At 42.8% G+C, this 25,390-nt stretch overlaps 2 long non-coding RNA genes across 3 annotated transcripts in view; one reads left to right on the forward strand and one right to left on the reverse strand.

Moving 5' to 3' along the window:
* Positions 1-25,390, forward strand: part of LOC142414346 (uncharacterized) — a 188,778-nt gene that overhangs the window by 142,420 nt on the left and 20,968 nt on the right. The gene's annotated exons all lie outside the window — the stretch shown is intronic.
* LOC142414848 (uncharacterized) lies at positions 4,596-7,809 on the reverse strand. Its single transcript, XR_012777236.1, has 3 exons — positions 7,766-7,809; positions 5,231-5,578; positions 4,596-4,835 (listed from the first exon to the last, which is right to left on the reverse strand). It is a non-coding gene; the product is annotated as an uncharacterized LOC142414848 (long non-coding RNA).

The raw sequence follows: 25,390 nt of genomic DNA on the forward strand, positions 1-25,390 counted from the left end.
TTTGCTTTTTTTTTTCCTTGGAATAACTAGCTAATGCTGCTTCTAGTTCTGGACAGAACAAGAAAACAAGGCAAGAGATGTATGTGTTCTTCAGTTAATGTAAACCTGCGAATTTTAACTTTAGGTCTACGCTCCCTAACGTTTGCAGGTGCTCAGGTTTTATGTGAGACATGTAAGCTATAGGCTGTGGTATGCTTATGTGGTTACATCACATTTTAGGAAGTGATGCTGGAAGGATGTAGATTAGCTTGTTGATTTGTTATTTCGTTTGTGGTTGTTCCGTCAGCATCACTATTGTTCAAGTAAGACAGACAAAGGCTGAATTTTGATGACTTCCAGGCATATCATCTCACATGTCGTAGGTGTAGGAACTATCTGAAAGGCATGAGATCAGTTTCTAATCCAAATGGTTCAGAACTTGAAAAATATGCTAAGTTTGGCTCTTGAAACCATAAGGCCTAAAGCCTTCTAAGTGTGCCCTCTCACCGCGAAGCACACGCACAAGTCTTCTCTAGTTTGCCATCTAAATTTTCAAAGCCATCTTTGCTATGAGGTAGCAGCTGTGTTCAAATGGAATACAATTTCAGAAAGATACGGCTGTGCTACGCTGTGGGCAGTTGCCATTGGTGATTTATACCTGGGTAAATGCACTTTAATGGGTGTAGCTAAAAACCCATGGAGGCAGTTGTACGTTTCCCAGCAAGACCAAATGTGTCTGGGGGTGACATAATCAGCTGCCTCTGTAGCATTCATGAAAACCCTGATGACATGAGACTGCCTTATCCTGATGGGGACTAGAAGCACAAGAGACTTTAGCAGCTGGAGATGCTGCCAAGTTTTGAAAACTTTCACAAAGCACTCTGTGCACCTTGTATCAGATACCATGCACAGATAAGAAAGCTTGAGAGGCATCCGCGCTGTAATGCAGTCTGGCAGAAAACATCTCTACAATAATGCTGAAGAAACAGGAGGCCTAGAGCTCTTCTTGCTGTACAGTTAAAATGCTGGCCTTGTGATCATAATAATAAAAACACAGTTAAAGTCTTATTTTCAGGGGAGCTAACTGCTTCCAGCTTCCATGGCCTTCCTTTGGAAATTGAAGGAGAAGGAAGACAGCAAAATAAAGAGTATAGACCTCAAGAAGGCATATTTTAAAACATTCGGAGATTTGTTTGGGAAGATCCTGCTCCAGGCAAATGTAAGAGAACGGCTGCTAAGAAAGAGAAGATAGGTATTAAGAAACTAGAGGATTACTGAGGATGAGTACACAAGCATGGCACTAGCATATAGGACTGAACACAAAAGCAAGAGCACAAAATGAGGTAACATGAGCAAATTCCCTAAAGGGTAACAAGAAACACTTCTGCAGGTACACTCAGAGTGAAACAAATCCCAAGGAAACGGCTAATTACTGAACAGAAAGGGACAATGTTACTAAGAAAGCCATGTGCTGTTTTTGTCTCCGGGTCTTCAGGAGCCAGCTGCAGGCAGGTAACCACCGCAGCAAAGCAGTATGATCTGCGCCTAGGATAAGGAGAGAATGGGTTGGAAAGGGCATAAAGAAGCCAACTATATTCAAATTAACTGGGCTTGATGAATTATACCCCAGACTACTTGGAGAATTACCTGATGTAATTTCAGAACTGTTTGTGTTCTCTCAAGAAAGGTGAGATATCAAAGAAGGGACGAGGGCAAATGTAATAATTCTCTCTAAAAAAGGAGGAAAGAAGAGTCAGAGCATTATAGAGAGATCAGCTTATTTCAGTTCCTGCAAAAATACTGGGAAAATTACTCAAGCCATTATTCATAAGTACCTAGAGGAAAAAAACATGGCTTTCTGAAGAACAGACCGTGTCAAACCATCTAATTTCATCATTTGATGAGGTAATCCTTACCATGCTGACAGGGAGAAGCAGTAAATGCCATATATCTTGATTTTCATAAGGCTTTTGGCAGAGCTGTATGTAAGCAAGGAAGAGAAATATGGCCAGATGAAAAGTGGGTATCAAACTGATTGGAAACAAGGCTCAGTAGTTACAGACAATTTGCTGTCAAAACAGAAAGATAAACTGAGCTCCTCTGTTCTGAGTTCCCCAGGAGTCTGGTCTGGCCTGGCACTGTTCATTACTTTCATTAATAACTTGGATGATGAATAGAGTCTGCTTTTTAAATCTCCATACAGCCCTGGGTGGGAGGGACTCCAGGCATGTTGGGGATAGGATTCGAATGGTAAAAACTGAACAAACTGTAGAGCTGGTCTTACACAAAAACTGTAAAGTACAAGGTTCACTAGCCATGCAGGAGCAGTCTGCAGCATGAGTATGCAGTGAGGAACAACAGGTGAGATAGCAGCTCTGCAGAAGGAAAAAAAAAAGATCTGTGAGGACCCATTCATGGATCACGGGCTAAACACAAATCACTGATACCATGAAAAAGGCAAACACCACACTGCACAAACTGGGAGACTGGACTGAAAGCTATGTGAAGTCATCCTTCAGCTTGGCTCTGCATCAGGAGTGCCTTAGCTAGAGTAGCAAGTGGTGGTTGGGGCACTGTGTAGCCAGAAAGCTGTGCCCAGCTGGAAGGAGGTGAGAGGAGTGCAGTAAGATCAGTCAGAAGTCTGGAAAGGACTGAAGGGTCTGTGCTCACTCAGAGAAGAGGGGACTGAGTGGAGAATAGCAGTTGTTGAATACACAGAAGGCTGCTGCAAAGAGGAAGGAAATCACGTGTCCTCCATGTCTCTCGTAGGCAAGGCAAGTAGTGATGGGATTGCACTGCAGCAAGCAACACTTCAGCATTAGGAAAAGCTTTCTAAAGGCAAGGGTACTCAAGCAGAGCACCAGACTGACCACAGGTTTCCACCTCTAGTGATGGAGACTTTTAACTGGTTAGACATCCATCTCGAGGGGTTTAGGTGGTGTACAAATCCTGCTTAGGATCACAATCCCCTCACGCCCCTCTTTCTATAGCCATTGGAAAGTGTATAATGTGTCACAGTGAGCAGATACGGCACTTGTAAAGCTTTGTGAACCTTTTGTAGGTGAAGTCTCTTTGCCTTACTCTAAGATCACAAATGTAGGGAGAATATTTGCGCACAGCATCCTGCCACCTGTGGAACAAATGACCTGGTTTTCTTTGAAATACTTCATCTAAAAGGAGGTTCCTTGACTGTCTGGTAAAATTAACGTACTACACATCACACAGAGTTTTGAGCATCATATCACTTGCTCACTGGCTTCTCAAACCCATGAAAGTTTTTAGTAAGGACTGCTCTCAGTTTTGGAATTTTTTACTCAAGAACGATCTATCCAGGGAAAGAAGCCCTGCTAAGATATGTGGTCAGATTGATGGTGGCACTCCAATGAAATTATACACCCTTTTACCACCAAATCATGCATTAATGTTCTCATGAGTTTCTGTGGTATTCAGCAAGTTATTACACATTTATTATAAATCAAATGGCAAGTGGCAGACATCAAAAGGGCAAGCTTACTAGCCAAACATTGCTTGTTCACAAACACTCAGGGCTCATGCATCTGAAAGTTTCTTTTATGGGAAAAAGCTTTATTTGAAGATTTCCAGTACTCCTGGGTTTCAGCTCTATAACATCCAACAAAACAGCTGCTGTTGTGGTATTTTGGGTAATTCCTGCTTGCAGCCTCAGCTGCAACTGGGATGTATACATAACAGCGCAAGAATGGGAGCACACAGATGCAAGGCATCTGACACTGCCGCATTCAGCCAAGTCACCCAGGAGAGGAGGTTGGCCAGTGGCCCCACTGTCACTGTGATCACTGCGTGTCCCTTCTGAACAGCACTCCTTCCTGGAAAGGGAGGCACTACCTGAAGCAATATATGTCTTATTTTATGTAGTGCTTATTCAGAAAAAAAATGCCCATCCCCACCCAAGAGGCTGACTTAAAATCTCACATAACCTGCGACAGGAAGCTTTAGGAATAGAAATAAGAATAGCCTTGGGAAAGTCAGACAACTCCAGCTATTTATGATGTAATGTTCTAGCAGGGTTCACTCTGCTTCTTTCTGCCCCCAGTGGTTTCCTAAATGAACTCCTAAATTTTGCCCAGACTGCAGGTCATTAGTATCTTCAGCTTACAGCTCTGGTCCCTGCTTCTCTTGCAGCTGCTGATATCTTTCAGGAGAACCTGCCCTTCTCCAAGACTGCAGGCCTGGGAGCCTTCTGAGAGGTTCCCTGGGAAGATACCCATGATTGTGTGATCGCATGTGATACATAAGGCACTGCAGTTGTCATCTGCAGTATAATATGCATCCTGCTCTTCTTTGTGGAATAGAGAGCACCTCTCTCTCTGGTCTCCTCCATTCATCTCTTTGTTTTCTAATCCCTTCTACATTTCTGCACTGTACAGGATTCCCCTCCATGGGACACTTTTTTCCAGCCACTCCCCCATCTCTCTCCTTTTCTGGATATAGATCTTATTTGCCTCATACCCTTTCCTCTAGACTCTGCAGAGGCCCTTAGAAAAGGGGTGCGTCTCTACCAATTTCTGTGGTTTCTTTTGCAAAGGACAGCCTGTCCCCAAGTCCAGCCAGATCCTCACAGATGTTTATTCAAACTGCCAAACTTTTAGAGGTTTGCCCACTTAATTTCCAGCTAGTATGCTGGAGTTGTTTGCAGAATGCCATGGTAACAGAGGAAAACACTGCTGTGTCATTTCATGGTAAGGAAAAGTCTGGGGAGCTGAGCCTGAAAGGTCTTCTTCACGTTCTCTTCTTCCATTTCTCACAACCCTTCGGGCAAGGATGTTTCTGTGTCAAGAACTAGCCAGCCCAGAGGAACACAATCTGCGCCAGGTCACCTAGACATGATTGCAATACAAGTAATAGGATACATCCAGATAATCATAGGTAGCAGCTGTATTCTAGCTATTCTGCAACTTCTGGAAATGATATGGAAACAATATTGCCCAAATGGCAATATCGAGGAAGATTTTTCTGGGTGACTAATGTGATGAAAGTGATTGTTAAATCTGCAAGGCATAAATGAAATATCATTCACTGGCTTTTACCTACAAAGTTAATTAATCAAGTGTCTTTAAAAAAGAATGGGATTGTGCTGCTAAGGTGAAAAATAAAAATCCCACAGGAAATGATCCCTGTTCTTTCCGTCTTTTTGGTACTGCACCAAACAGCAGCAAAACTTTAACAGAGGAATGAATGCTTCTCAGAGTGCTGTTGTGTTCCACGTACTTACTCAGCCCTCCTCTGCTGAGTGCAGCGGGGATCTTCAAGGTACTATTTTCTACCAGTTTTGAATCAGATACAGTGTGACCTTTTCTCACTGTTCGATGCTACCTCTGAGTATACTGATGTGTCATGCTACAATATCATCATTCTCTTGGTGGAAGTGCAGACCCATGCAGCGAGAGAGTCCCTTTGGCTTTTCAGCACCTTGGTAATTTGAGTCACAGCACCACAACAGCAGAGAACATATCCTTTAATGCTGTGAACATAGACCGTCCTTTGTATGTCTTTAGTCTCTTTCTTATTGTCAGTTCAGGTTTATGAAATTCTAGTCCATTTTAGAGCCACAGAATTTTATCTATAAGACAGAGACAAATACACACTGTTTAGAAAACCTGCCCTGTACTGTATTTTCCCTGATTAAAAACAGGTAACATATGACAAGAAGCTTGTTTCAGGTTTGCAATGAGTTTTGTACAAAGATTCAACTCCATGTTTATTTTATCTGGGCAGATTACTTCTCTCTGCAAATTACCTCTATCAGTTTCCTGTAACATCTCATTGGTAAATCCAGTAATTCATGTTGCCATTAGACTGCAAGGGATCCCAGCTTAGAGGTTTGCCTGCTTGCAGAACTATAATGACCATCAAGCTTGAAGGTATGAATGATCCTGAGCAGCAAAAAGGCACCATTTTCTAACCTGCAGCCCACAGAATAAGCGCAACTAGGGTACGGCCCTCAAATCACACAGTGTGGTGTCAAGATGGGGCTTTGGAAAAGGACAAAATTTCAGAAGCCAGTGACGCATGAGTCTTCATTTTGTTGGCTGCTACCTGAATGTATCTGACTGTGCATTTTCTCTTTAATATAAATTATCCTCAACTGCCTGTCTGCCTAGCATAGATTAGTTCCAATTTGAAAATGAATCTAACCCATCCCCCAGCAAATCCTTAGACATTGTGTTGCTGTACAGCTGGAAAACCCCAATGACGCAATATAAACTCAGTAATAATAACAAGTAATGGCCACGGCTTAATGAAGGGTGGCAATTCTGCTCTGGGGACATGTCTAATGGATATGGCTATTCTGGTAGCTTGGTCTTGTGCTGATTCTCTTCCCTTCACATTTGTTGGTCTGTATCTTGTTGCATACATGTATAGATAAAATCAGGAACTGCTTCAGTGTGAGGAGGAAGGCTGGCATCCAGATGATATGCTTGGACTGGACTCTCATGCCAGCCTGGCTGCAGCTCTCCTTTCCTTTGGAATGAGGCAAAAAGCAGGTCTGTCTTTACCCCTGTATGAAGAGCAGTTCTTCCACGTCCAAGGACCTGCCCAGAAATTAGCTTTTTTCTGCATATCTTTGAGCTGGAGCACTGCTTTTGAAGTATTGGTGTCTTGTTTAATTTGATGTTTCAATTGCTGAGTGCAATAGACTGCTCACTAAGAGAGCTGGGCAAGTAAAAGGAATCTATTATGTTTTTTAAAGTACCACTCTAAAACAGTGAGGCTAGAAATCAGGACCCGGAACACACATGCATTCAGACAAATAGGCCTTAAATACCAGAGCTAGAAAACAAAACAAAACCGAAAAGCAAGAGGTCTCTCCTTTTTCTCTCCCTTTTAATTTACTGTTACTAGTCCTCACCCAAGACCAACCACTTAGGGGAAGCAAATGTTTTCTGTCTCTCCCTGGTTTTGAGACTAATGCCTTCCAACCAAACTAACAGTACTGGAGATGCAGCTGTGTCTTGAAATTCAATGATATCTCAGTAAAGAGCACATACCAGTCTCTGTGAAGGGCCTTGTTTCAGACCAAAAGTAAATAGCCAGTGTCACACAAACCTGCACGGTGATTGAACGCTGGAAAACATAACTGAATTTTTTTTTCCTTAGTCATGAAAGAAGGTTAGACTTGTCTAAAATTGCCTTCTTTGTATGATGCTTTAAGCTGGCGAATTGAACCCAGAAGACAGATTTTAAGCATTAACCAGTGAAAACACAAGCAACTTTTCATTTTAGAAATCTCTCTTGAGAGTAGCCTTTCCTGTTTAACACTGAAGAATTATACTTCAGAAATAGATGATCTTTGCTGCCATGCCTCAGTTCAAACGTGTTAATAAGCAACAATCTTTCCAGGCTTATTTGTTTTTTCTTTCTGTTATAATTTAACATCTTTTTTTAAACTCCGTAGAAGCTTTTGCTACAGATAAAAAAGCTCATCCTTTGCTCCTGCATTCTCCTTTTAGCGTCATCTTCATCAGAGTGCAAAACACTTATGCATATTTATTTATTTTTCTTGTAAATATCTCATTGATTGAAGTAAGAAAGGTCCAGGTCAACAAACATGCACTAACTGTCCTCTCCCAACTCCATTTCCTGAAAGCCTTTCCCAGCTGGGAACAAGAATGAACTCAGGGAGTCCTACTCCAGCAGCGCACCAAGGAAGAAAACAAATTTGGCATTTATACTACCCTTACTATGTAATGCCCCAAGTAATTATCTTTTCCTGTCTAAGCATATACTATTTTAGGTATATACTTACAAAATCTAAGGCAAGCATTGCTCAGATCTTTGACTTGTTGATGCTGCGTGGCTTTCAACTTCTTGAATTTTTAAGGGAAGAAGGATGAGTTTGTGGTTAAAGTACAAGTCTAGGAGTCAAGAGGTCTGGATTCTATTTCTGTGCTGTGCCACAGACTTCCTGTACGCCCTTGAACCACTCACGTGACCTCTTTGCATTTTTATACCCCATCTACTAAACGGGGAATAATCGTTGCTTCATACACGCTGCTGCTGTGAGGCTTAATTCATGCTTCTCTGAAAGTGTTTCAGGTTCCTCAGAAGAAAAGCACTCCAGAAATGAAGCCTCATCTCAGTTTTAATATTGTCTGAGCTGTCTAGCTTAAATGTAACTTCACCCAAAGGGAATGGTATTTGTAAATGTCATCCTTATAATGAAAAATCTGCTCTCTTTTTTCTGGCCCCCATGCCTTCTCCACTTCCTCCCCTTCTTTCTCTTCCAACAAGCTGCAGCATTGTTAAAATACCTCCTCACCCCCTAGACACCCAACTGATTGCAGACCTGGGTGTGAGGTTTGTTTTATGTGGAGATGTGCATGCACTTATGTTGCAACATTCTTTCCTCTGTCTCTGAGCAGGCAAATGGCTCTGCAGAAAGAAGAGAGCATATCTGTATTTGATTTAAACAGACATTCAGAACAAGCTGAGCATTTCAGGGAAAAGATTGGTCTTTAGTTTCATTTAAAACAAAAGGATTCCCAGACTCTGACATTTCTGAGGGCTTGGGGCTTTTCAATCATCTCTTGAGAGTTTCTGAAGGTGCAGAGATGAGATACTATGCTGCTGTTGGACATGAGTGTTTCAGTTAATGAATGATTACCAAATGATCCATTACTGAATCAGCATAATACAAAAATTACAGTGTTTGCATGTGTAGAGGAGAAGAGAGTGCTTTGTGAGAGCTGGATGTGTTCTCTAGGCCTGATAACTAATGAAAAGTTTTTAGTATTTGTATAGCTGTTTAAGTAGTGCCATCTTTGTGCTAAGGCCAGCTCAAAGCGTGAACCTGCTCAAAAGCTCCATCAACTTTAAGGCTGGGCGAGGACTGCAGAAACTCATGTGAGCTGTGAAATCCAGACCCCGATTCCAACTGCGGTGGCTTGTGCGTGCTGCGCGTCCCGAGGACGGAGGTCTGTCACCCTCCCAGTGACTATTTGGAGTAACCTTGTGGAATAAAGGCTGGTGGTGAACAGAGTGATCCTGCTGGTCTGTGGCGCAGCCCCCAGCGTGCAAGAATGGCATCAGGAGTGCGTGAGAGAGGAAGGCCTTTGTACCCAGAACAAAATGCCCCCTGATTACTCTGGACTACTTGAGTAGCCCAGAGGACCCATAACAGTGATACACTGGCGAAGTCACTATATAATTGCTCACTTGTTCCCCTGAAGCCCCATCGCGCATGCTTTGGAAAGTGGATCCTTGCATTTAATCTGCACGTACCCAGAGGTCAGCGCTTTAAAAAGCCAATCAGTTCCCTGAGCTGTGTGAGATAACCACTGACTTTTCAAACTTGTAAGAGCCTTCTGCAAAATAGTAGAATGAGTGCTGAGACATTCATGTATTTCGGGGGAGCAGCATTGCTGTAAATGCTTTGTGAAAGAGAGGTTGTCAAGCAGAACAAGCATAAAGAAGAGGTAGAAGTCTGGCATGTGAATAAGAGAGGAGGAGCAAGTTGCTACTGGGAGGTGTAAACACTGGTGCTAAAAAAGCCTTGATGTTGTTTGAGAGACCTGGAGAAGCCTTCATCAGGAATGAGAAAGGAAAAACAGGGAGGCAAGGTTTGAAACATTCAGAGCCAGGAAAACAAGGAGAGGAAGCAGGAAGCCAGGATTAAGAGAGGACACAAACTTACTGTGGGGGTGCCAAGGTGTAACAATGCAGTGTCCTGTATTACCCTCCATCAGCTGACAAGTATCACCTATCAATGGTTTATGTGGGGGTAGGCCAGTTATCAGATGAGGTACCTTTACTTACTGCCCATCTCCTTTTCTCTGTCAATTAGCAACCGGAGGTGGGGAGGCACTTGCATTATGCATGCTGTGGATGTTAGCTCTCAGAGCTGCAGCCCTCTAACCATTCACCCTTTTCAGGGAATGCAGGGCTTCTTTATCAGTAACTTTAGGAAGCTGCATTAATCAGTGGGGGATTTATTATAAGGCCAAAGGGATAAATTTGTGGTATTTGGCCTGCCATAAATTGTCTCACACCAAACCTTTTCATTTTCCAGTCGGTATTCTCCTGAGGATTAAAACATACAGCTTTCAAAACTACAGACTCAGGAGAGCCTGGGAAAGCAGTGATATTGCAAAAACTATGTGTCCCTCCTACACCTCCAGTACATTCTCCTTATTACCACAAACTGTCCCCAGGAACACTTGATCTGAATTAACTACAAGCTCTGCAATATTTTAAAGATCTCTCTAGGCCGCTTCCTGCCCTCCCCATGCTCCCTTACTTGGGCAGATATCCCAGGGAAGGTCCATGGGAGTTTTGCTTGAGACATCTGTTCAGATTTCCATTTCTGCTTTCTTCTTTTTAGCCAGTGTTTTGCTCCTTTCCTCTGATTCCTTGTAAATTCTCCCCTTGTTGCTTAATGCAAAGTGAGGAGAGGAAATGACTACATGATACAAAGAGAGGAGAAAAAGAAACCTGTCAGAAAGGAGCAATAAGGGCCAGGAATAATGGGAAAAACTGGAAACCTGGTCAAAATTCATCTCCTAATACCTCCCAGCAGTGCTGGACACAGTCAGTTTGGTGGGTACACTTTGAATTCATCTATTCAATTTTTGTCCCACAAAACACATCCCTTTTGCTTGTAGATGTAATTACCAGGTCAAAGCTAGCTTAATTAAGTGTCATGAAAAAGGCAATCAACAGATTGCCTTTGGCAGCTGCCCCTTGTGTTATTTCAGGTCTGGGAAGGTTTGGTATTAAAACAATGCTAGGTATGAATTAGATTTCTGTAGGTCTGAGCTACCTCTTCAGTGTCCTCTTACAAGGCGCCTATGCCTTTGCGTATCACTGACTCACTGCGTCAACTCAGTAGGTTAAGCAGTCACTCAAAAAGAAATGGCAGACAAAGTGAAAATACAGTTCATTCTTCGTGATGGTTTGAACCACCCAGAGAAACCTGCTTTCCTCATCAGAAAAGACACGTCACACCGCTTCAGCCAGGAAGCAGGTGAAAGTCACAGATGTAGCTATGCTTATTTCTTTTTCTGTGATGAGTTGACACGGCCTTGTGTAGACATGAAAGTGGCTGTGCACATTTTTTTCTCATTTAAACACAGCTAGCAGCCACTTGGTTTTATTTCCCAAGACGGGTTTTGGTTTATTTTCTTTTTCAATTTCAACATGAGAAATTCCAACCTAGCTTCTTGTCGCAAATATTCTACTTCATGTTTGTCCTGCAGAGTAAGTGTTGCTTAAATATTTTAGGGATTCAATTGCTTCACTTAAGAATTTCTGTCTCCATGACAACCCTTCTGTGCTTTGTAATACCTTTGGCAAACACGGTGGAACTGACTATTATTTATTTCAAACTATATAACATTTAGCAGTGGAGACACAAAGGGAAATGAAATCAAAAGAAAAATACCAAAAGAGCTAATTTGACCATTTTCTTTAAAAATAATTTTTGAAACAACCACATCATTTACTGTATGGGAAGCCTGGTTGTGTCAAAAATGCCTCTTTTTTTCTCAAAATCCACTTCTGGGCTCATTCTTTATCTCACCACTGTGTCCTGATACAGACAGGCTGCAGATTTTGGCCTTCAGTGTCATCTCCATGACCATTTGCATTCTGTGAAAGTAAGTTAACTTCATGTTGAAAGTGCTTCCCAAGCATTATATATATATTTTTTTTTCCCAGGCATCCAAATCAACTGCTCCCACAGCGCAAAAGACAGAACTCTGTTCTTGCCTGTGGTGATGGATGATCATCTGCCACATGATGGAAGGTGTGGCAGGGTCACACAGTTCTTGTGAATCTTAAAAAGGATCCCATACTTCCATCATTTGGAAACTTCAGTTATGCAAATAATATCCTGTGTATGGAATTTCAGTTCTCTGATTTATAGCTGTGTTGGCTTTCTGATAAAAAAATACCACTTAACGTAATTTGGCTATGTGTTTTCCACTCCATCCTCAGACACATTCCTACATTTGTGCCTTTCTCTTTCTTCCTGATGCTGTCCTGTATCTAGCTCAATTTCCTAGTTTATTCCTGCTTCATATATGGATTGGCTAACCTGCACATCTGTCAGATGTCAGACTTCTGACAGTTGTGCTTTGCATAAGCTCTTTGTGGATAAAGCTCCTGGTGAGGATGTTTTTGAACAGTGGTTTGATTTCTGGGTGCATGTGTAGATGCATCATAACAAGGCCTTATTTTCATATGATGTTAAATGCCAGGGTCCTTTTAAATCAGACCATGCAAAAGTGGTTGAAGTTGGCCACCCCATATCACCAGTCCCTGCTGAGGGGTTTGCTGTGTAACGTCTTAGTGCTTCCATACCTCTGAAGAGCAGCAATAACAGGCAAAGACTCTGTCTCTGTCTTCTCTGCTCCTGTGTCTTACTGGAACTTTCTCAGAGAAATGAGGAGCCAGGAACTATGTGTGGCCCAGGCATTTTGATAAGATAGCCATATAGCAGTGTTGTTTGGTATTAAAAATATCACATATCTGGGAAACCTTTCCTTTTTTCCCCCTGTTTTGAAAATGAAGGCACTAAAACTGAAATGAAAAGAAAATGAAGAGCCTAAAACTTCATGCTGAGTCCATAAAGCATAAACATTATCCATGCTGATGTTTTGTTGTCTAAGCCACCCTCTTGTTCTTAATACATAATGTTCTTTCATAAAACCCACTGAGATGCAGCCCCAGAAGTCTCCCGTGCTCTTCTGATTCCTTCTGTCTTGATTTCTAAAGCCACTCAGCTCTGCCTCCTATTCATCAAGCACTGTAGTGCTCTGTCATGAGAGAACTCCTATAATTTATAGTGTTAATGACTCCAGGTGGTACTACCTTAAATATAAAAGCAATCTAATTAGGCCACCTTCTGGCTGAATCTGATTTAGTCTTTGACTCAGGAGAGACAGGGAAGACAAGTGAGTGTGTGTACGTAATAGCGACTGTTGTAAAGAGCAGACGCGGCTGAACAGTTTTTTAAGTTCTACTGCCTCTGTTCTCCTTTGTTGTTGTTGTTTCCTTGTTGTGCTTGGAGCATCTACAGAAAATCTTGGTGTAATATGATCTAGCACTTAGGACAAGCAGGATGATTATAAATGGCTCTTGCCTCACTTGTGGATCCTACAGGTGTTACTACATGAAGTTTGGTTCTTCCTGATTCTATAATTTTATTTTAATGGCTAGATACCATTGGAGCATGCAAGTCCTACAGACAAGAGTGTCCTTTTACATTCAGAAACATCTGTTAGCTAAGCGCTGTTGTACAGCCTGAACTCTAAATGAGCAGACTTGTGTTTGAACACCAGCATTTTATACCAACCTGGCAGACAGCATTCTCAGGAGAAACAAAGTCTAATATGTGTTCTCTAATTTGGTAGAGCTCTTCTCTTTCCCCTGTCCTTCATGTTTCTCTTTATTTCGTCTACTACTTTTAGGGATATGAAGTTTGAGAGCCTTTTCTAAGGGCTTAATGCAGCCTGGGGACCAAATGTGTAATTCAAATAATGGTGCTTTGCTGTTCCCTTGAAGCGCAGGATAGAACTGGCACCACTCAGAGTAATGTTTTGGGCTGTCACTATTTGATCAAAGAACTTGAACTGGATCTGCCAGTGTTACTGCTTTTAGGCTGGATGATTCCTTTGCTTTAGAAGGGGTTTCCAGTAACCGAGGGCAACACATAACATCTTTGAAATTTCTGTATTTAGGAGTAGCGAACTCTCCATGGTAGTGCACTTCAGGCACCCTCCAGGGACGAAACAGGTTACAGACCTCATTGGCACACCCCTCCTTTTCCTCTTTTAATTTGTGCTCCTTCCAGTTTGGTCTTGTTTCTGTAGATTTCTATAGCTTTCCATAGCACTCAGCTTGGGAACAAGCCTGAACTCAAACCCAGCTAACAAAGACAGTTTACTCATAGCCATAAGCTGTAAGGAGTAAGTTTTAAAGATGCCTGAGTTCTTTGGGGTTGGAACCACAGTACTCTTGTGTCAGCTGAGTATGTTTTATACCTTAAGTGCTGTGCAATAAGTGGTCTTTATAAAACAGCATATCACATGTACTATTAATGCTTGCAGATTAAAACAGCTGCCAGGCAGCAAAACCGTTGCATGCAGAAAAATCAGGTGGATGCTCAAATTTGGAGCTTAAATTAATTTTGTATTAGGGAGCTGCAAATCTTAAGGCAACTTGAAACAAAGAATCTTACAGAGGTTTGAAAATTAAATTCACAGCAATTGTTCTCCACCTGTGTTTAGCTTTGAGGGCAACTGCTTTTATTCTAGACTTGAAGAAAACTTGCCTGGTTTTCCAATTATATTGGTCTAATAAAAGTCATTACTGCTCCTTAAAAACGCTGCCATACATAGTGTGTGTAGTTAGGTCATAACAAAGCCACTACCGTGTGCTTGGAACACAGCCATTTAACACTTTGTTCTCTGTGTTCAGAGTATCTTGCTGCAAAACAGCAACAGTTACAGCTTTCAGAGGAAGTTAGCAAGTACTGGGGAAGGATCATTTGTTTCTGATAAACCAGCCCACTGCCCACTTACTTTTCAAGTAAATCACCACATTCATTTACCAGATTTCAAGCCTGTTTAGAGTATTTATACAGAGAATAATTGGACTTACTAACTTTATTATTTATCTTTTTAACTATTAGTTATTGGAAATTGAACTAACTGAAATTTAGGTTCCAAACAGAAGTATATGTTCACTGGAGCTAATTCTGAAAACCATATGTGAAACTTGGTACAAAGATTCAACACATTTAACTTCCCTGCCATCATGCTCAGAATCCTTTCTTAATATCACCTGTTCCCTATATTGAAAAAAAAATATTGCTTCTCACTGGGAAATAGGTAGGTACATTTGGCAAACAAAACACACTATGAGCTCTAGAAAGTATAAAACACAGGAAAAAAAAGAGTGGGATTCTCCAGAAGAACAAGCCTCTTTGCAAAACTTCATTTCCATTTCTGTCACATAAGAACTTTTAAACAGAGCATTGTGTGTGTTGCCACTACATATTGTTTTGCCCCAACTCTCACTGTCATTTAGTCAATAGACAGTTCCCAAAGTATCAATATTCAGTGTTTCTTCCCTGCTTCTCAACAGATTAAATCAATCTGCTCCCACCCGCCTTCCTGAGACAAAAGTTATTTCATCCATGGCTGTCATACATTTCCCAGATAACATTTTAATGTAGTCCCACCAGTCACGACTTTCATAAACTTGATTTACTGTCTGGTTTATTGACCTCACTTTGCAAGGCTTTGCCTCCCTTCATAACAGCTGTGAACATGTTGCCATAACAGGAGTTTGCCTTCTGTACACCAGCAATCTGCCCTTTCGTGTTCTGAAATCTCCAGGGAAACCGTGATGGTGTTAATCTTTAATTCCTGGGAACCTACCTCATACTCAAGACACTCTGGGCATCTTAATAAAAATGTAACTAAGGAAATATTTTAGGGTAACTGAGCAATGCTCACTAAACCACCAAGACTACAAAGGATATTTTTCAAGCAAATTGTTTATTGAGAGTAATCTCCTTGGTCTCCAAATGAGTAGGAATTTAAAATAGACATGAGAGTACATTTGGGGACATACAGGGCATGCACGGTGTCACCTCTGACTAGTTTGCTCATGCCAGTCTAGACCTTCATATTCTCCCATGTCAATAGGTTTCTATTCCACTTGCCCATTGGAATAATGAGAGACGGAAATCTCTGCAGCTGAACAGCCACTCAAGAGCTGACTGGATCAATATATATATTTGTAACCTCCTACTGTATATGTGGAAATGGCAACAGGAGGCTGCTGCATATGCAGGGATATAGAGAGCTGGCAGCTAGGGAGTGAAGAGAAATGGGATTGCAAGGGGCAGGAGGGAAATGACTAAGAACTGTAGCAAAGGTGAGATCACACTAGTACACAGGCTGAGCAGCAGAAGCACAGAAAGGCAAATACAAAGGTGTAGAGGATGTGGGAAGAGAAGGAGAAGTCCACACGATATACAGAAGCAGAAGGCAGAGAAAATTCTTGTGGCTTAAATAGCTTTTTTTATTGAAAAGCACTTCTGCTTGTTGAAAGTTTTAGGCAAAGAAAGCCGAGGTGAAGATGCAAAAATACATAGACAAAGGAAAAAAATGGACTGGAAATAGTCACTTGTGATGCCAATAGACAGTGCAATTAAGTAGCTTCTGTATGAAAAAGAAAGATATCAGGGACTGTATATCAGGGACAAATTCCCACGTCCAGTAGTGTCCCTGGCAAAGGTCTGCCTTTCTTGAAGGAAGGCCGTAATTTTGCCCTAAACGACCAAAATTAATCAAAACAAGAAAAAAGACAGACATTAGTATTCTGTGGAATCAACAGGAAGAAGCTTGCAAAGGTTTAGTGCCAGACAGAGTGGAAGAGAGGTTGAATGGTTAGGGGCAGAGCAAGGGGCAGACACGACCTAGGCAGCAGCCTCACTAACTGCAGAGTTTCCTGCCTTCTGCTCACTCCGTTCACCAGTGCACTGAACAGCCCTTCAGCAGAAGCTCCCAAACTTCTTTTCTGTTGCTTCTTTATCTGCATTTTGATAAGCTGGCTTGTTGGCACTCCTGAACTGAGGAGTGTTGCCATGAAGTGCCTCTTTCCGTGTTACTAAAAGTTACAGCCTTCCTCTACTGTGGAATTAGCAGATGAACTTTCAGAGGCCAATTATAAGAAATATCTTGGAAGCATATGAGAGCCACTTCTTCTTATCGAAGCTCTTAGCCCAGCCCTGCTGTTCTGTCACATGTGCATAGCAGGACTACTTATGCAGAGTGGGATGTCTCCTGGTTTGGTTTGCAGGGTTATACATTCTAGGATGATAATATTTGACTAGGTCATGGCAAGGGGTTTGTGGCTGAAAAAAAATACCTTAAATTATTCATATTCTGTCAGGGGAAAAAAAGCCATATAATATTGGATTATGCATATTTTATCATCAAGTTGTATAAGTGAGCTATTAAACTGCATACAATTCTTGCAAGTCTTTGTTTTATAGATTAATTTTACAAAGCATTTTGTGTTCCTGCTGAACATAAACAGCCTCTCATATCTCCACCTACTACACCAAGTATTCTCCTGATTAATTCATGAAGTCTATAATATTCAAAAGGAACCAGCGAGAAGATATACATTTTTAAGCTCTCTCCTAGCTTTGGCAGAGCAAACTATCTGTGTTCAAGTCAGGAAAGCAGATTCCTTCATTGTTTTCATTCAACACAGCATGCGTTGTTCTTTCATTAGCATCACGTCTGGTCCTCTGTCTTTGCAAGGAACGCACAGTAGTTTTGCAGCTACACAGCGGACGTGGTGGTGGCTCTCAGAGGTTATCATCATCAAGGCTAATGCTAGAAATGGAGGAAGCATCAGGACAAAATCAGCCTCACTTGAAACTTCATCCACAACTAGGTGAAATCCCAAACCTCAGCTCTTCCCAGCTGGGGGGACACTGGCACCCCTTGGTACACTGGTTCCCAAGAACCAGCCAGAGCACCGCAGAGGGGCAAGTTCTGTAGGCTCTCCTGGATGCTACTACAGTCACCCACAGCCACACCATGGCAGAGGGGAAGGACAAGCATTCAGTGAGGAGATTTATAGCCTCCCCTGGGCAGGTGGGTAGAGCAACATGGCAGACTGAGCTCCCTGAGTGCTCATCGCTCTGGCCTCTGTTGGGCTTTGGCCTCAGAGTCCCTCCGCCTCAGAGCATGTTGGGTGGCTGTAGGCTAATGCCCAGGCATAGAAAGTAGCCCTGAGACTTCAAGGATGGGATGGCAGAAACAGAAAACTTCCCCAGGAGCAAGGACAGCTGCTTCACAGCCACTTTATGACCAAGTATAACATCATCTCAAATAGGTGCTCTCTTATCCATGGATGTCTTCCAGGGCCCAGAGCAAGGGATGCTCCATGCGTAGTACATTGTTTTCACTTTCACAAAACCGATTATCACAGGCTGAGCCTAGCTGGCCACAGGCATGCAACAGAGCCAGAACAGTAATCCCAGTATTTCTGACCAACCCACTGAAGGGAAGTACCAGCAGAAATGAGAGGAAAGCCCAGTCTCCCGAGGCTTTGCAGGCTCCAAATTGCTGGCTGGCTCACAAAAGGATGAGCATTGTGCTCAGCCAAACAAACACTCGTTGGAGTTTCATTGCTTAGTAGTTAACAGCTCTTGGAAAACCTCTGTCTGAAGAAGAAGATGGAAAAACAGTCCCCAAAACAGATTTTTGTGTGTACCTCATTCTGTATGTCTGTTTTTCTGATAGGCTGTATGCATAATGCAGCAGCAGGGCATTAGGGTGAGCAGTATTGCTTTGGGAATTATCTGGGGAACAAGGTTCCCCTTGAGAGACACGGAAAGGTTGGTTCAGGGTGCTAGCTGTTGTGCCCTCGGCTACGCATTGATTTCTGTAATGAACTAGGTATCTATCCTCTTGCACTGATGATGAGCTAGACCTACTGAATGTTTTCAGAGCTCAGTTCAGAGCAGATGTCATTCTGCTAAATTAAGGAGGCATTTAAAAAGAAATCGCATGACAGTATTGTTGGTATTGTTATCCTTTCCCCCAGAGGCTCCAGGTGCTCTTAATTCTCACTGGACTGCTAAATACTCAATTCCTTCAGAAAAAACTGACAAATAAAGGTTAAGGATGTTCAACTCATCATTTTTGGCAATGTCCCTTTAACTCAGGTGTCAGCTGGAGGGGTTCTTGCCGCTGTTTCTTCTGCTGTTCTCTTTAAATCCCACTAGATACCATAGCAACAGCTGGATCACATGCTCCTCTGGTGTGCTCCCTATAAGCAGATGTGAACAATGCTGGCTAATAAAGTCTCAGCAAGTGTTGGACAGGAAAAGGACTGAATTCAGCCTCTACTTTTTTTTTATTAACTCCCAGCAAAGGCATTCTCTCATTTCTATGACAGGTAAATCCAGATCTGCAGGCAAAACAGATTCAGGTTACTTCCTCGCTTAGTAAAAAGACCGTCAAGGTAGCTGACATTTTACAGCCATTTTCTCCCCATCCTATGTAAGTGTTTCTTGGAAGCCTGAGGCTGAAATATGTTTCCATATTCAAATGTGTTTGCAGTGCCTGAATGAATACTATCTCTGCTTTACTGATGGGTTAGTCCTGCTTTTAAATTGATTACACTCTTTGGTATTTTTTGAAACTTTACCCCAGAGAAGGAATTCAGAACTATTCATATGTCAATTGAATGCTCCGTATTCAATTGTGCTCTAATAATTTTCCATGCGTGTGGCAAACATTTAAAGTAATACAGGTCAGTTTGGCCTAATAACTATGTCACTGTTTTTTAAATCACAGAATAAAGCTTTTCACAAGTCAAGTGAACATTTAATGCCATCGCTTAGAGGAAGTGTTCATAATCCTTTTCCTTGACTAATGCAGAAAATCTATGTATAGCCTTATTTATGTTCACATTTAGGCAAGCAAAAAATAATAATTCTCTCTTTTAATCTGATTTCTGCTTCCAAGTATCTCCCATAAATTCCTCCCATATAACACTAAACCATATGCAGTCTCAGCTGTGTCATACTCCCTAAGTTCAAAACTGACTTGCAATGCATAGAGTCTGCAGCTATGTCAGACATTGTGTAATCAATCTGTACTTTAATTATGGGTTCTTACAAGGACAAATAAATCATACCTCCATGCAGCACGATGGAAGGACTAAAACCCAAAACAGGGAAAGAGAATATTAAATTTATTCCCTTATGCAACTAAATGGAAGTTTAGTAAGAAATCAGTGCTAATACTTCTGATGAAAATCCAGAGTAGATTCTGTGATTTGTAAAATCTGAAGTGGCTCTGAAATTGCAGATGCCTGTGGAGTTCTTAGACTAATACTTGTTTATAGTGTCTGCATCAATTTAGATGCAAAAACTTAAGGGATCTAATTATTTTCCTTCTGTTTTACAAAGTCTCTTTTCATTACATACCACCAAGTTAGAAACCCAGGGAGGAAATCTTAAGTCCTAATGTCTGCTGCTGATTTTATCTCTCTTTTCTTTCCAAAGACTAACGAATATGTGTGTATGTGTGTGGCTCACAAAGGGTCTGCTTCTGCCACTCCCTTCGTAGTGTTATGAGCCATTTTTGATTATTACTGGAACTGTCCACTGGTAAGGTCAAAGTAAGGGAAACAGCCTCCAGTCAAGTAAAATGACAGCCCCAGCTCCGAAGCCTGAGATCATCACATAGCAAGCTGCCTGACGGGCACTTGCATGCAAGGCTTCCATAGGTATGGAGCAGGCTCTGAGCTGTGTAAAAAGGCACTGGTGCTTATACAGGGTGGGCATGAAGGGTGGAAGGAACATAGGATATTCATAGCACCATAATGTTTACTTGGTGGGGCAGACGCAGGTTTGGATGGGACAGTATCTGGCATTCACAGGGTCTATGTCCGAGCCTCTCCCGCATGGGTCTCTCATAAATGGAAGGGAACATCTTGGCAGGCAAAGAGGAGACACTGAAGGCACAGAGTATCCCGATGCTCGGAGCGGCTCAGGTGTGCTGCCGGTCTCCTGGACTGCCGGTCACTGCCATAGGCTGTCGTGTAGCTCCTCACGAGCAAACAGTCTGGAGGGTGGCTCACACTGGCTGGCCTCAGGTGGGCCAAGGGTGCTTGTCCTGCTGCTGCCCCTCGTGGGAGACACAAGTCTATGGTCCCCAGACTGTTGGTTCAGCATTTCTCACGGGAACAGCAGATGAGGTTGAAGCAATGACAGTGCTCTATGAAAAACTAGACCAGTCCAGGCTAGGAAGATGAGCTGTTCTGTACAAGCTGGAGTGGCTGTTTGCCCCTGTCCTGCCACCAGGGACACGTCTTCCCCTGCCAAACCGTCCAGCTCCAGGAAGGGTGCAGGCACAGGCCTGTAAATTGATACTGTACTTAAATGACTACAGGCTCTTCACCTTCAGCCTGATTGCAGCTGACTTGAGGAAAAGCAAGTCCAGAAATCTAGTTCTGTCTGTCTAAGGGTTGCTGAACAACTGGGCTAGTTAAACTAGGCTAAATTAGAAATTAACAGGCATTGCCCTGGGGATGGTCTTATAAGCCATGAGTGAAGGAAATAGGCAAGCAATCATAGCAGCTCCTAGGAGGATGAATTGCATGTAGATAGACAGATTTAAAGTCAGGATTGTGCTTACAATTGTGCTTAAACAATTGTGCTTAAAAGTGGAAACAATTTACTTTATTGTTTTATTTGTAGTCATTATGCACAAGCATTTTTGTTCAAAACTCCTAGGTGGACCATGTATGTTATGTTTGTGGAGGGACAAAATCATTCTTAAAGCATAACCATAATCACAAAGAGATTGTTTCATCTCAGATCTGTTTACTGACCTTTCACCACTAGAAAATGCTTTTTTATTGCAGTCTGTGACAAGAGAAATTCCGGAGAATTGTAACGTGTGCAATTAACAGAGGGTCAGCATTGCAGCTAGTATAAATCAGGGCAGCTACAACTTGGAGATATACTTACTTACATCAACTGAGTGTCTCGCCCCAAGAATGTAAAATAAGATCTGCTCTGCAGAATGAGACTACTGTTACCGAGGATCCCATGACTAGCCTTTGTATGGTGAGAAAATGCAGAGTTAATAGGATTTTGCTGTTACTGAATTTGATCTGATACTGTGCTTTATTTTATTCCAGAGCAGCCTGGCAGATATTTAGCATCAACAAAGCAAAAACTGTAAGAGCATTTCTTAGTGCAAACATTTTCCTAAGCGTACCGTTGCTCCCCAGAAGCGGGAGCTCCGGGCACGGGAGCCTGCGACAGCCGGGCTGCGGGCAGCACCCAGGGCGGCCCCGGGTGGCCTCACCCCGCAGAGGGTGCCCTGGAGTTGAGGCTGCCAATTCAGCTCTGGCACCGTCACGGTGACACTCCTCACAAATGTTGAGATGCAAACCAGAAAAACCAAGCTGCACCTCTTTATTTCTTGACGAGTACTTAAAATAGAAATACTCTGACCTATTTTTTTTTAAGCTACTCCTGTCTTGATATTCCCATGTAGAAAAAAGCTGCGTGTCACTCTTCACAGCAGCTCTGTTCTCAAAGATTTAGGGCTGGATTCAGCCCAGCAGCCCTACACTAGGGAATATCCACCCAGCCACACTGAAAGCAGGGGTCATTTGACGAAGGCTCAGAGCAACCCTTTTCAAGCCTTGAACAGCACAACAACTCAAGTAATACTCACCGCCTGCTTTGCTCTTTTCACGCTCTCTCCTAGCTTGGCACTGCAATAATAAAAAGCCTCTTTAGAAGATAATGCACACTGTGTCGCTCACCCTTTGTGTAATTTACAGGAGCAAAGGACACTAGTAAGGTCCAAGAATAACAGGCATTTCTGCTGCATTCTAAGATACCTTGGCAAAATCTTCCAATAGATTAGAAGAAAAAGTAAACAGTTTAATGCAATCCCCAGGCAGCATCGCCCACATCTGGCTTTGAATGTAGCTGAGGCCAATCTTGAAGAGGGCTTTGCCTGTACAGCATCTGGTGCCTCTGTGCCTCGGGGCAGGAGAGCCGAGAAGGGAAGCACTTGGGGGGCAAATGCCTGAGCCGTGCCCAGGCTGCAGGGAGGGTCAGTGCTCAGCTGGGCAAGAGCCTGTCCCAGGAGCACCCTCAGTGCTGGCTGTGGGTGGGCACAGCTCTCTCCTTGTGTAACTGCCTGAGGACTGGGTACAGCGTCCAGCAGAGCAGAGCATCTCCCACGTTTTACAGAGCCTCTGTTCTCGCTCCCACCAGCTGCTGCATCCCCTCACACACAGTGCTTTCCTTGTTCCTCTGAAGCAAGGACAGGCCTTTCCTACTGCCTCCTCTCACTAATGGTGGAAAATCCACACGCTAACACTATAACACTCGTCATGACAAGATGGAAGCCTTTCTCCTGACCGAACTTCTTTACCTCTGTCTCTGAGGTGTTTAGAGATTCACGGGACGAAAGCTGCCTTTTCCTGATACCTTGTCTGATGATGTGATAACCTGGACTGTCCTCACAGTGCAGATGTTTTCAGCAGCAGCTGGGCAAAAATAATTAGTACAACAGAAGTATAAGCAATCCTGCACTGTCTGTTCTCAGCAACAGAGGCCTTAGGCTTTGGCTGCCTGAGCAGCAACATGAAAAAGTGGTGTAGTCCGAGGGATCTATTACACTAACCTGAATTTAGCTTGCGGCACAGTTTGATCATTCAGCTCATTCACCCATCTTTGACCTCACTTGCTTCTCAGTTAATGCCTTCTGCTCCTCCTTGGTACCAGCATGGGTAAAACAGAGGCCTTCTGGAGGGGCAAACAGAGGTTATCAATCTGCTGTGCAGACTGTAGTAGCTGGACTCAGAGGGGCAGCTCCTTGCCAGAGTAGATTTTGCTTTGCTCTTCATGGGTTACAGCTGTTTCTGAGCAAACTCTTCTCTCCTTTTATTTGCATAGCAGATTGCAAATTTTTCAGGCTACTTCAAATGGCAGTCTGGTGGAACATGAAATCCTTGCCACTAAGAGGTCTGTCATTTGGCAGATAAATAACATCATTGCTAAAGTATTAAAAGAAATAATAAATCTTCCACCCTCTGTGACTTACAGTTATCCTGGGTCTGTGGAGCTCACAGCTGTTTTTCAGGAAGGAGACAGATTTATACAGAGAACTAATGTGCATGTAAATCTCTTCCCCATATATGCTGCCTCCTCCTGCATTGAATCTTGGCCTTGGTAAGAACTGTCATAACATCCAAAACTTTTTAGCATTAATTGAAGAGACTATTCACTGTGAAGCCACTCCTCTGTTGGGTCTCTCTGAATTGGGGAAGGAATAAAAACTAATTCAGAGATAGCATTACAATCAGTAACAGATTCATACCGATCAGATTCAGCAACATTCATACTAGAAGCCTGCAGTCTGTTCCGCTCTCTGTGAAACTCCTGTTAGATATATTGACAGAAGAGAAGCACTTCTGTATCTGTGTGGGATCTTCCAAACAGAGGTCCTTATAATTCTGCCAGACTCTCATCGCGCTCATTTGAATATTGCCCCGTCTCGAGAAGAAGCATAAATCCGACATTGCTGTAAGGACTTATTCCTACCCCACAGAGAATTTTCATTACATGTGATACAGATGCTGCTCCAAGTTTACGCTCAGAGTTTCAGGTTTCAGAACAGACTATAAGTGCTAAGAGGAGCAAGTTTGTAATAGAACACAGCTCTAGCAAAAAATGGGAAGATTACTGAGGCACATAAGGGTATAAATGCAGAGACTACCAGGCAAGCTGTCTTAAACTGGTGGTTACCTTCAGCCTGGATGTGGTCCTGGATGATATCACCCTGCCCACCAGGTTTGTCTCAGAGGGGCTGCCCCTCCCTGCTTCTGTAAAAGCAGAGAGGGGAAGGACTGGATCTGTCTCCTACTGCCCATACAGAGCCCAGCTTCTTGAACCAGGGGCTGCCGCCACTGCAGCAGAGCTCATGAAAGCACAATATATACGGACCACAAAAGAGGATGTACCTGGAAGCATGTGCATCTTCCAGGAAGACCATGGAAATCTAGGATTGCTCAGTGACTTTTGTCTTGGGTGTTCAGGAAGGATGAGAAAAGGTGAGAGATGTAGTGCAATGTGGCTGCAATTTCTTTAATTCCAGACATGCAGAAGTCGTCCATTCATGGAAGAGCAACATTTCTCCCTCATGCACACCAGTTCAGGGGATGAAATTTCTTTCAGCACAACAGGACCTGTTGCCTAACTATCTACTTTGCCAGAGAGGTTCTTTCTGTGCTGAATGAATCCAAATGCAGAGCTCACCCAGACTAAGACCTTGAATGCAAGCTTCATTTCATTTTCAAGAAAGGGTCAAACACTTGGTCTGTTCTCTTGTGAGCCATCACCATAGGCAGCCTATTTTCCCGTATCAGCACATCCCAAGAACGGCAAAAACCTGCAGCTGGCTCACCAGCCTCTCGCAATGCCAAATCAGAAACTATGCCCAGCTTTAAATCCACCACAAATTAGTCTGCATCTGAGACCAAACAGTATACCCTGTCTCAAACACCAAAGCAAGAGAGCAGCTCCACCTCACGAAACAATTCAGCCCCGTATGACCTGCATACTGAAAAGCATCCGTTAGCATTAGCATGCAGATTTAAACACGGCAAGGCAAAGAAGCTGGCAACTAAAATTAAGATGCATAGGGCACAAAAGAGTCCTGCTCAGCTTCTTGCTCATATTGCACCAAATAAAGAGAGGGAGGTGAGATGCCTTTTGTCTTTTTTTTAACACAGCATTATATAGAAAAAACTAATCCCTTTCATTTAGCAAATCCATTTTGTTTCTTGGAGGGTTAAATCC

Source organism: Mycteria americana, chromosome 9 (genome assembly GCF_035582795.1).
Source record: "Mycteria americana isolate JAX WOST 10 ecotype Jacksonville Zoo and Gardens chromosome 9, USCA_MyAme_1.0, whole genome shotgun sequence".
In the NCBI taxonomy this organism is placed as follows: domain Eukaryota; kingdom Metazoa; phylum Chordata; class Aves; order Ciconiiformes; family Ciconiidae; genus Mycteria; species Mycteria americana.